Source organism: Cupressus sempervirens, chromosome 10, assembly GCF_028749045.1.
Source record: "Cupressus sempervirens isolate cs-2001-9-10 chromosome 10, ASM2874904v1, whole genome shotgun sequence".
NCBI classification, from domain to species: Eukaryota; Viridiplantae; Streptophyta; class Pinopsida; order Cupressales; family Cupressaceae; genus Cupressus; species Cupressus sempervirens.
In genome coordinates, this window is record NC_143127.1 from 411,645,257 (window position 1) to 411,658,245 (window position 12,989).

Sequence of the window (12,989 nt, forward strand, 5' to 3'; positions counted from 1 at the left end):
GGTCTATCCTAAGGACCTCATCCTCCTACACCCATGTTGGGCTTCATTCTTGAATAGTTCACCTTGAGGAGCAACACAAATTATGCATACAATTTTCTAAGGAAATAAAATGACACCTCTAAATTGCTGTGTGGAGGGATGTCAAAAACCATCCACCAACGATCCCAAAAGTTTGCATTCATAGCCTCATTTGTGCACCATTTAATTGATAGTTTAGGATTTGTATGTTCGACTTGTTTACCAATTTTTGGGTTTGCAAAAATGCTAACAAAATCATCTTTATTTATATTTAGGGCCGCAACCTCATCATAGTCCAACCCATCATCAAGCTCATCATGTATTTGGTCACACTAGTGAAGAACAACATTTTTTTCATTGGTAAGTGTTTAAATATTATCCACTATGGTGTTTAATGTTGATAACATGGGAGCCAATGCGGGTATAGTATTATATGTGGTTCACAAAACCCTCAATTTTACACAATTTTCAAATATCAAATCTTCAATTCGAGGAAGGTTTTGAGGGGTAGGGGATCATTTGGTGGACAGTTTTGAGGGGGCACTAGATTGTTGGTGGAGGGTTATGAGGAACATTATTTCTTGCCTTAGTATCATCATTTTGGTTAGCCATGCCTATTAATTTGCAAAACATAATTTCTATTAAAAACAACCTAAATTTAAACAATTTCTTTTTAAAAAAAACTAAATTTTAACAAATTCAATTAAAAATAACTAATTTATAGTAAGATTCATTCAAAACATTAAAAAAAAATTAAAAATCTCACTAATGACATATACCCATTCTGAGATCTGATATCGGAATAGAGAGACTCTCAAACACAAAGCAAACACAATGTGAAAAGAGCCCTCATGTTTTTTTTAATTTCAATGTAACAAGTTTCGGGTATCTGATTTCATATCGGATACCCGATAATATTGGGTATCTAATTTCATATTAGATACCCAATAATATCAGGTATCCGATATGAAATTGGATACCTAATATGGCTTGGTCCTAAATTTTTAGCTTTGGTATTAGGATGGGTAAAAAAAAGTCAGACTGGATTTTGAAATGCTTTTAGTCATTTTTAAAATCTATTTTTTTCACATCTCCACTTTTTGGCACACCATGATCCTACACATACCTAGGAGAGAAAGATAGTTATGATGGGGGAAGATGAAGACATAGAAATGGAGGAACATGAGACAAATATTGAGATGGATTTGGGAGTGGTTACCCCAAATCAGGATAATCCCACAAAGGACAAAGCCTAGATATATGGAATTAGGACTATAATATGGAAGAGGTTGATAAGGGGAAGAAAAATGGATTTTCTGCTAGATAGGATAAAGGAGATGGAACCAAGTTTCACTAGCTATTTAGATATCCCATAGAGTACAATTGTGTCCCTAGAAAAAATATACAAAGAGGCTATCACTGACATTGAGTTGGGAGGCATGGCCTCAACCCTCTACAAAATCCAATGCGAGATCCCAGAGAGATCTATTAATGGTGTCATCACTAAAAGGAGCAAGACAAAGAAAGAAAATGGTGTAAGGACAAGGAAGAGGAACAAGAAGCAGGAGACATCACTGATTGGTAGAATAAGCTTTACCAACTAGAGAAGGACTAGAATTCTATCAAGAAGGCTTGATAGTTTTGTTTCTATTTTATTTTCTATTAATAGTTATTTCTAGTTTTAGAGATGTTTATGTTTTTAAGGACAATCTGAAATTTATTATTTTGAAGTTTGGTAAATGTTAGAACAATGGTTTTTGTTGGCTGAACATTTTGAGAACTAAGTTCTGGTTTGATTATTGTTTAAGCAAGATGCTTAGTAGGATTAAATCTATGATTTCATTGAGCAATTAATTTTATGGTTATATCACGAAGGATCATGGTGTTGTTTGGTTAGTTATGATTTTAGTTATCTTTGATAAATTTTCTTGGACATATGGATTACTTTGTTGGTTTATAATGGTCTAGTCTACTTCTTAGTTACATGGCTCAAGGTTGATAATAATATATAACCATTTTACATGCTCAAGGCCCAATTCTTACCTTTATTATCAAACATTGAACATATTGAACATTTTTATTAAAAGAAAATGAAGATTGTGTACCTCTTGTCTTTTCTTATATATTTGTCATCAATACCTTACAAAGAACTCATTAACTAGTTCTGTTAAAAAATACTAAATGTGTAACATATTAATAGACCTTAACTATAAAAAACCTACAAATCCCAAAATATGATGCAAAGATTTCATAGAATAGTTGTATGTCAAATCAAATATACTTCATGTCTTTTCACAATGTTTTGCAAAGTCATGTGGCATGATGCTATCCATTATTCTCTCTATCTTCCTCAATTGTAATGTGCTAATTTTTCTTATGACCTACTGACCTTTGTGTCAAATTTTTTTGTTGTAAATAATTATTTGAAGAAACATTTTTATGGGAGAAGATGACAAAATTCTAAATTTGAAGACATTGTGATAACAATATTTTTTTTAAAAGAAGAGTGATGGGTAATGTAGAAGATCAATTGCACTCAATTATTGTGTTTGGTTGATAAATTATATTGTAAAAAAAAATGAATAAGTACAAAAGCTGCATTATTTTATTTGAACATAAGCTTTTTTTCACAAATATTCTCATTGTCATACAATAGGAAAAAATACTAGAAATAGAATAGTAGAACAATAATGCTACAATGATAAATTGTTTTTTGTAAAAATTTATGTGAATAGTATTAGAAACAAGTAACAAAGAAATTTTGCTACTACTAAAAGATGGCATCTACCCAATATTCATTATTCACCTCCATAAGTCAAAACAATTGGAAACAAATAGAAACAAGGATGCATAGCGTATAGTTCCTCTCGGTGTAGAATTTGGGTAGAAAGTTATCTACTTAAAAAGTGTTAAGTATCTATGTAATTTAAACATTGAATACAATATTTATAAAATGTCTGCAAAGAGTAATGGTATCTTATAAAAGATCTATTGTATTTGTTATAAGATCAAATAGTCATCCTTAACTCTATGCAAATTTTTTTTATTTTTTTTATGATAACATGGTTTTGAAAATGAAGTAATATAATATTGTAAATGTCAATTTGTTTTAAGAAAAAAAAATTTAGTGGAAGGGGACAATATATCTTATTGTTTTTAAATTATTTTTAACAAAATGTTACCTTTGTTCTATAATTCATCAATCATACTTGAAAAATTCTTCTAATAAAAACCATTAGATCTCCTATTTTAATAAGATTTAGTTAACATGATTTAATTATAAATATCAAAATTATTATATTAATTATTGAGCATAAAAACATAAATATAAATAATAGTTATATAATTCAATTATAACTATTAAGAAATCTAATTTCTTTATTTAAAATTACCAACATAATTTCTTTAAAATAATTTATAATAAAATATAAAGATAAAATACTATGCTTTTGAAAAAGCTTTAAGTAAATAGTATATGGTTATCAAGAGAGGATACATTCTAGGGTTAATAGCACCAAGCTTCCATGATTTTTTTCAAAGCACTTTTGTTACAGTATGCAATAATTCATGACTGTACAAATCAATTACATTACAAGGAACATGAGAATATGGAATAAAATCTTTATGAGGATTTAGATAATGATGGTAAAATCACCACCATTTTATCCCTATCTCATGACGTATGATTATATCTGATTTGGTTTGTTTTAGTTGAAAGTAAATCATTATTAGAGAAAAAAGTAAAATCTAGAAGCCTCTTCAAAAGCAAGGAACAAGATACCTTATGAAAGGTTAGAAATTATTATGAGGGGAATAATAAAGAAATCAGGTATTTTTCTTCCATTGAATAAGAAAACCACAATTTTTGTTTATACCCATAAAAAGATGACAAAAAAGTATACCATTAGGAACAAATTCATGATAGTTTTTTTATAGTTGACGTTGTCACAAAAGCTTTCACCCCTGCCTAAAGTTTTTAACTAAAGGCAACCTTGTGAAACATGGAAACAATCTCCAAGTTGTGGGACTTGAACTATGAGATTGAATCTCTGGAGAAGGCCAACTTCCTTACTATCAGGGTGCAGGGTAAAATTACAAAGCTCTGTCACCTTTCAGGCTTACTTATTAGAACAACTGAATTTGAGTATTTCTATATAAAAATCAATTATATTCAAACATATGATCTAGAAAAAATTACTATCTATGCTATGTTATATATGGTCTCACACTTTTTCATTTGAAAATGTCTATTAAATGCATGTTTTATACTAGTTTGTATCCAACTACTAAAGAAATCAAATTATTTCAGAAAATTGGCATTTTAATAACTCTTACTATTTTTTATAATATTTTTTTAATAGCATATAAACACCATTTTATAGAGTTCAAAGTTAAGAATATTCTCATATAGAGTTTATAGTGTTTTAATTAGATATAATATATTGTAACTAAAAAATTCTACAAGTACGTATTTTAACACTCGAAAAGATGTCAAGTTTGAGAAAGGAAAAAATATTAAATCATATGAAAAAAATTTAAAAATCACATGACATTCTAGAGGAGAGAGTCCTCTTCAAGAATGTATAAATTTTCTTTTGGTTAGAAAATATTTGTTTTGAAAAATGTGGTGGGAGATGAAAACTATTGATTTCAGATGAGTTAACTTTCAATCATTATAAAAGATAAACTATAGGTCTAAAGCTAAATTTTATTTTTGATTGTTATAGCTATACATGTTATCTATAACATAATCTAAGATTGAAGGGAAATAAGTTTATTTCCACATTATTTTGTGGTGGGAACTACACCCCTAATTATGAGCATTTTTTAGCAAGTAAAAATTAAGAGAATATGTCAATTCTTATTTCAAATAATTATAAAAAATTATAATCCTAAAATTCATCCATTTCTACACATTTTATTAGTTTACTTCATTATAAAATTTTAAAAAATACTACTATTTTTATGTCATTGAAGATGAACAGTTATACTTTTATTAGCCTTTTTCTTTATAAAAGGGTGACATAGGTTTGTGCTTTTACCTTGCATCTAAATACTCTTTGAGAGGAAAGGGAGGATGAGTACATAAAAATAAACTACCTAATCTAATCTAAAGGGGGTGATACACCAAAATATTTTGTGCAGTCCTATTTCTACTTAAAGATGCACTATTCACCAATATAATCTCAGAAGACACTAATTCAACCTTTGTTTTGACTCAACAATCACATACAAATCAAGAACCAAATGGATACTGAGGAAGGGACTTCACTTCATAACATTCAAGGGGCAATAGTGGATACTTTTATGCAAATTGAAGAATGAAAAAAAAAAAACATTAACAAAGGTAAGTAGGTTTTACAGATATTAATGAGGAATGATGCACAATAGAGATTACATTCATGCATAGACAAAAGGGAAATCATAGTAGTAGAGCATGTAATACAATGCTAAAGAATTAGAAAAAAATTGACCCTAAGAAGGGTTACAAAATCTACTTTTATAGTTCAAGCATAAATTAGATAGCTTATATCCTAAGGAAAAGTACAACAACTACATTTAAGATTGCAAAGGACAATCACTACAAATCTAGGTAAGATTTGATTAGGCTACACATCTACATGTAGAAAAATCATATCTTTCACCAACAAAGCCCTAAAAAGTGGCTACCATTAATGCCTTAACCAAGTAGATGGATAAAACAAAGATGGTGGAGTGTTTCTTGCATTAAAAAAGCATGGAGAAACACCAAAAAGTGGTTGAGATTAATTGATGATTGGATTCTAATTTAAGAAATACATCTGATAGTGTTGTTTGGTGCAAAATCAGTTGTGTCTTTAGTTAAAAGGGGTCTTTTATCTAATCTTGCCACATGGCCCAATCCCTTGTCAATAAGTTGCCACCTTGTACAACCTTCTTTCTTTCTTTGATGTGTTGACTAGCATGGTTTTGCAACTTTCCAACTGATTTCATGACTTAACCATTTGACTTGGTGAAGCTGTGATGTCTTTTTTTATGCTTGAACATTCCATCATAGCCAATATTTGAGTTAGCATAAAATTCTTGCAACCATGTAATCATGGTTTCCTTAAGATGTGATCGCATCATTGCAACTTGATTTCTTATCCCTAACATTAACCCAACAATGATACGAAAAGTTGTTTCACTATTTCACAGCTTCAACCCCACTTAACCTTTTCTTCTTTGTGACTGAGTGATTGAATGAATATTGAATGAATAAATGTTTTGTTTTATCAATTGATTCATTTGAAATTTGACCCCACCATTTCCTTTCTAACTTTAACCCTCTAGGAATGTGCCATATGCCAACATTTTGTTAGGATTAACCTCAAATAGAAATAATAGTTACATGCAAATATAACCAATACCAAAAAAATAGTAGATTGCATTAAAGAGAACACACGACACCAAGATTTAACATGGTTCATCCAATCCCTAGGCTACATCCACCAATAGCAAATCCAATATTATTATTATCCATTCACCATGAAATTCCTAACCCTAAGCCTTTTTATACAAGCTTTTTCCACTTATAGAATTAGGCCTAGAATAATAAAAAATAGTAACCAATTCCTTTTACAATATAAGGGCATTTTTGGCTTTAGGGGCACTGCCCCTAAAAACCCTTGTGAGGGCATTGCCCCTACACCCCGCCCTATACTACGACAAGGAGTGCACTTGGGGTGCAGCTCCAAGACCCCACAGGAGCATTGCCGCTTGACCCTATCTTGGGTGCGCTACCTAGAAACCCCCATAGAAATAATCTAGAGGGAAATCATGCTAAATAAACCTCTTAGTCTAATTAGGCTCCACATCACAAAAGTCTCCCACTCAGAGACTAATCAGACTCCACAAGAATAACCTCCCACATGGAGACTAATCATAGCACTGCTAATCCTATAACTCCCATTGGAATATATCAAACCACCCTAGACTCTACTGTTCTTTTATTCTATTTAGTCTAGAAGACCAACCAAGGCTAAAGAGGAATTCAGCTTCTCCCTTGTCAAAATCTTTGTAAACATATTTTTTGGATTGTTATTTGTATGTATCTTCTCCAGCTTTAGCTGTCCATCATCCAAAACTAACCAAATGAAATGGTACCACAACTAAATGTGTTTTTGTCTTTGAATGTAGAGCCAAGATGAATGGCACTTTGACTATCTGTAAAAAAATAATTATCATTATAAGGGTCTCCTAATTCTTCCAAGAAGAACTAAAGCCATATCATCTCCTTAGTTTTCTCTATAGGAGCAACATACTCTACCTCTATAGTGGATAAATCATTAACCTAAAAACCTAGCTCACGACTGCACCACCAACAGTAAATACATAACTTGTAGTATGCCATTTGGTATTAGTATCCCCTTCCAAATCTGAGTCAATATATCTCTGTAAATTAGTAGTAGGGTCCCCAAAGTGTAAACACTGGATATTCCTCTCAAATATTAGAGAATCCATTTAACTACATTCCAATGCTCAATTCCTAGATGACTCGTATACCTACTAATAAATCTCACTGCATGTGTAATATCTAGCCTAGTACATACCATAGAATACATCAAGCTTCCTACGGATGAAGCATAAGGTACCTTAGACTTGATCTTGTCCTTCTCTTCTTGTGTCTTAGGACACATCTCCTTAGTCAACTTCAAATGACTAGGTAAAGGTGTGCTAACAACTTTAGCATTCTCCATAGAGAAATGGTGCAACATCTTCTCAATACAATCAACCTAAGATAATGTCATTTTCTTATTCTTCCTATCTCTACAAATATTCATACCAAGGATTTTTTTTGTTGCCCCCAAATCCTTCATAAAAAATGCACGTGCTAACTAGTGTTTCAAACCCTTAACATGATCCATGTTAGACCCAGTTACAGGCATATCATCAACATATAAACATAAAATAATGTACCTTCCATCATCCTACATCTTAAAATAAACACAATTATCTGAATGACACATGCTATATATATGCTCATGCTATATCCATTGCTAAGGTACTTGCTTCAAGCCATATAAACTTTTCTTCAATCTGCACACTAAGTTCTCCTTACCCTCAACTTCAAATCACTCTAGCTATGCCATATATATCTCTTTATCCAAATCACCATGAAGGAGGGTATGTGCAGGATCATGGTGTGCCAAAAAGTGACAATGTGAAAAAAAAAGAGTTTGAACACGTCTAAAAGCGCTTCAAAATCTGCTTTGACTTTTTTTCACCTATCTAGGTACCAAACCTAGAAAGCAAGGCCCAAGCCTTATTGGATATCCGATTTGAGATTGGATATCCGATATGAGATTGGATATCCAATATGAGATCAGATATCCGATATGAGATCGGATATCCGATATTGGTGACATAAAAATTGGAGGGAAAGGCACAAAAATTAGAGGGAAAAATAAATTTGTAAGTGATATAACTAATTTGAGTTATGAAATATGTAAAGATATAATATATAATCTATAAATATATAATATAATAACATAACTATTATATATAAAATAATATATAATTTATATATTATATAATAATATAATATAATATTATATATATATATATATAACATAATGTAAAGATATAATATATAATCTATTAATATATAATAATATATTATGTTATTATTATTATTATTATCTATAAATATAATATATATTATTATAATATATTATTATTGTTTTTACTATATTTTTATTAAATATAATAATATAATATATTATATATATGTCATTAATACATATTATTATTATTATCACATATAAATTATAATCTATAATATATTATTATTATTATTATCATATTTAAATTATAAGATATAATATATTATGTTATTATTATTATAATCTATAAATTATATATATATATCATTGTTATATTATATTATTATTATTATTATTGTATTATTTCTAGTGGAGTCATTTATATGGGTCAAAAGGGCTCACAGGATGACCTATGACCCCTTTCGACACATTCCATGATGACATATGTCCCTAAGGGATCTTAGGACCCTTAGGGACATATTAGAATAGTTTATATGGGTTGAAGGGGGTCACAGGATGACCTATGAACACTTTCGACATATTACAAGATGACATTTTTTAGAATCATTCATATGGGTCGAAGGGGTCATAGGATGACCAATGACCACTTTCGACACATTCAACAATGACATATGTCCTTAGGGGTCCTAAGACTCTTACGGACATATTAGAAACATTCATATGGGTCGAAGGGGATCATAGGGTGACATATGACCCCCTTCAACACATTCCACGATGACATATGTCCTTAAAGGTCCTAAGACCCCTAGGGACATATTAAAATCTTTCATATGGTTTGAAGGGGGTCATAGGGTGAACTATGACCCCCTTCAACACATTACATGATGACATATGTCCCTAGGGGTCCTAAGACACCTAGGAACATATTAGAATGCTTCATATGGGTCAAAGGGGGTCATAGGTTGACCTATGACCCCCTTTGACCCATTAAATGATGACGTATGTCTCTAGGGGTCCTAGGACCCCTAGGGACATATTAAAATCATTCTTATCAGTCAAAGGGGCTCATAGGGTGAACTATGACCCCCTTCAACCCATCAGATAATGACATATATATTACAATCGTTCTTATGGGTCAAAGGGGATCATAGGTTGACTTATGACCCTCTTCGACACATTACATGACGAAATATGTCCTTAGGGGTCCTAGGACACCTAGGGACATATTAGAATGCTTCATATGGGTCAAAGGTGTCATAGGTTGACCTATGACCCCCTTTGACCCATTAAATGATGACATATATAGCTAGGGTTCTTAGGACCCCTAGGGACATATTACAATCGTTCTTATGGGTCAAAGGGGGTCATAGGTTGACCTATAACCCCCTCTGACTCATTACATGACGACATATGTCTTTAGGGGTCCTAGGAACCCTAGGGACATATTAGAATGTTTCATATGGGTCAAAAGGGGTCATAGGTTGACCTATGACCACCTTCGACCTATTAAATGACAACATATATTCCTAGGGGTCCTAGGGACATATTAGAATCTTCCACCCATTACATGATGACATATGTCCCCAGGGGTCCTAAGATCCCTAGCGACATATTAGAATCATTCATATGGGTTAAAGGGGGTCAAATATTGACCTATGACACCGTTCGACCCATTACATGATGACATATGTCCCCAGGGGTCCTAGGATCCCTCGGGACATATTAGAATCGTTAATATGGGTACCCATTAAATGATGACATATGTCCCTATGGTCCTAGGACCCCTAGGGACATATTAGAACTATTCTTATGGATCAACGAGGGTCATAGGTTGACCTATGACCACCTTCAACCCATTAAATGATGACATTTGTCCCTAGGGATGCTAAGACTCCTAAGGACATATTAGAATCATTCTTATGGGTTAAAGGGGGTCATAGGTTGACCTATAACCCCCTTCGACCCATTACATAATGAAATATGTCCCTTGGGGTCCTAAGACCCCTAGGGACATATTAGAATCTTTCTAATTGGTCAAAGGGGGTCATAGGTCAGACCCATTACCTGACGACATATGTCCATAGGGGTCCTAAGACCCCTAGGAACATATTAAAATGCTTCATATGGATCAAAGTGGGTCATAGATTGACATATGACCCCCTTCAACCCAACAAATGATGACATATCTCCCTAGGGGTCCTAAGACTACTAGGGTCATATTAGAATCATTTTTATGGCTCAAAGGGGGTCACAGGTTAACCTCTAACCCCCTTCGACATATTACATGACAACATATGTCCCTAGGGGTCCTAGGACCCCTAGGAACATATTAGATTCGTTCATATGGTCAAAGGGGGTCATAGGTTGACCTATGACCCCCTTCGACCCATTAAATGATGACATATGTCCCTAGGGGTCATAGGAGCCCTAGAGACATATTAGAATCTTTCTTATGAGTTAAAGGGGGTCATAGGTTGACCTATGACTCCTTTTGACCACTTACATAATGACAAATTTTTTTAAGGGTCCTAGGACCCCTAAGAACGTCTTAGAATTTTTCATGACCCATTACATGATGACATATGCCCCTAGGGGTCCTAGGACCCCTAGAAACATATTAGAATCTTTCATATGGGTCTAAGGGGGTCATAGCTTGACCTATGACCCCCTTCAATCTATGTCCCTAGGGGTCCTAGTACCCGTAGGGACATATTAGAATTGTTAATATGGATCAAAGGAGGTCATAAGTTGACCTATGACACCCTTCAACCCATTAAATGATGAAATATGTCCTTAGGGGTCTTAGGACCCCTAGGGACATATTAGAATCGTTCATATAGGTCAAAGGGAGTCATAGGTTGACTTATGACCACCTTCGACACATTACATGATAACATATGTCCTTAGGGGTCCTAGGACCCATAGGGACATATTAGAATGCTTCATATGGGTCAAATGGGCTCATATGATGACCTATGACCCCCTTTTACCCATTAAATGACATATTAGAATTGTTCTTATGGATCAAAGGGGGTCATGGGGTGACCTATGACCCCCTTTGAACCATTACATGATGACATATGTCCTTAGGGATCTTAGGACCCCTACAAACATATTAGAATGCTTTATATGTGTCAAAAGGGGTCATAGGTCCTTTCGACCTATTAAATGATGACATATGTCTCTAGAGGTCCTAGGATGCCTAGGGACATATTAAAACCGTTCTTATGGGTCAAAAGGGGTCATAGGTTGATTTATGATCCCCTTTGACCAATTACATGATGAAAAATGTCCCTTGAAGTCCTAGGACCCCTAGGGAGATATTAGAATCGTTCTTATGGGTCAAAGGGGGTCATAGGGTGATCTATGACCCCCATCAACCCATTAAATGACGACATATGTCCCTAGGGGTCCTAGGTCACCTAGGGACAAATTAGAATGCTTCATATGGGTCAAAGGGTGTCATAGGTTGACTTATGACCCCCTTCGACCCATTAAATGATGACATATATCCCTAGGGGTCCTAGGACCCCTAGGGACATATTAGAATCATTCTTATGGGTCAAAGGGGGTCATAGGTTGACCTATGACCCCCTTCGACCTATTACATGATGACATATGTCTTTAGGACCCTTAGGGACATATTAGAATCATTCTTATGGGTGAAAGGGGGTTATAGGGTGATGTATGACCCCATTTGACCCATTAAATGATGACATATGTCCCTAGGTGTTCTAGGACTCCTAGGGACATATTAGAATTATTTTTATGGGTCAAAGGGGGTCATAGGTCAACTTATGACCCCCTTCGATCCATTAAATGATGACATATATCCCTAGGGGTCCTAGGACCCCTAGGGACATATTAGAATCGTTCTTATGAGTCAAAGGGGCTCATAGGTTGACCTATAATCCCTTTCGACCCATTACATGACGACATATGTCCCTAGGGGTCCTAAGATCCCAAGGGACATAGTAGAATCCTTTTAATAGGTCAAAAGGGGTCATAAGGTGGCCTATGACCCCCTTTGACCCATTACGTAATGACATATGCCCATAGGGGTCCTAGGACCCCTAGGGACATATTCAAATGCTTCATATGGGTCAAAGGGCATTATAGGTTGATCTATGACTTTGTTCGACCTATTAAATGATGACATATCTTCCTAAGGGTCCTAGGACCCCTAGAGACATTAGAATCATTCTTATGGCTCAAAGGGGGTCATATGTTAACCTATGACACCCTTCGACATATTACATAATCACATATGTCCCTAGGGGTCCTAGGACCCCTAAGAACATATTAGATTCATTCATATGGGTCAAAAGGGGTCATAGGTTGACCTATGACCCCCTTCGACCCATTACATGACTACATATGTCCTTAGGAGTCCTAGTACCCCTAGGGACATATTAGAATCATTCTTGTGAGTCAAAGGAGGTCATA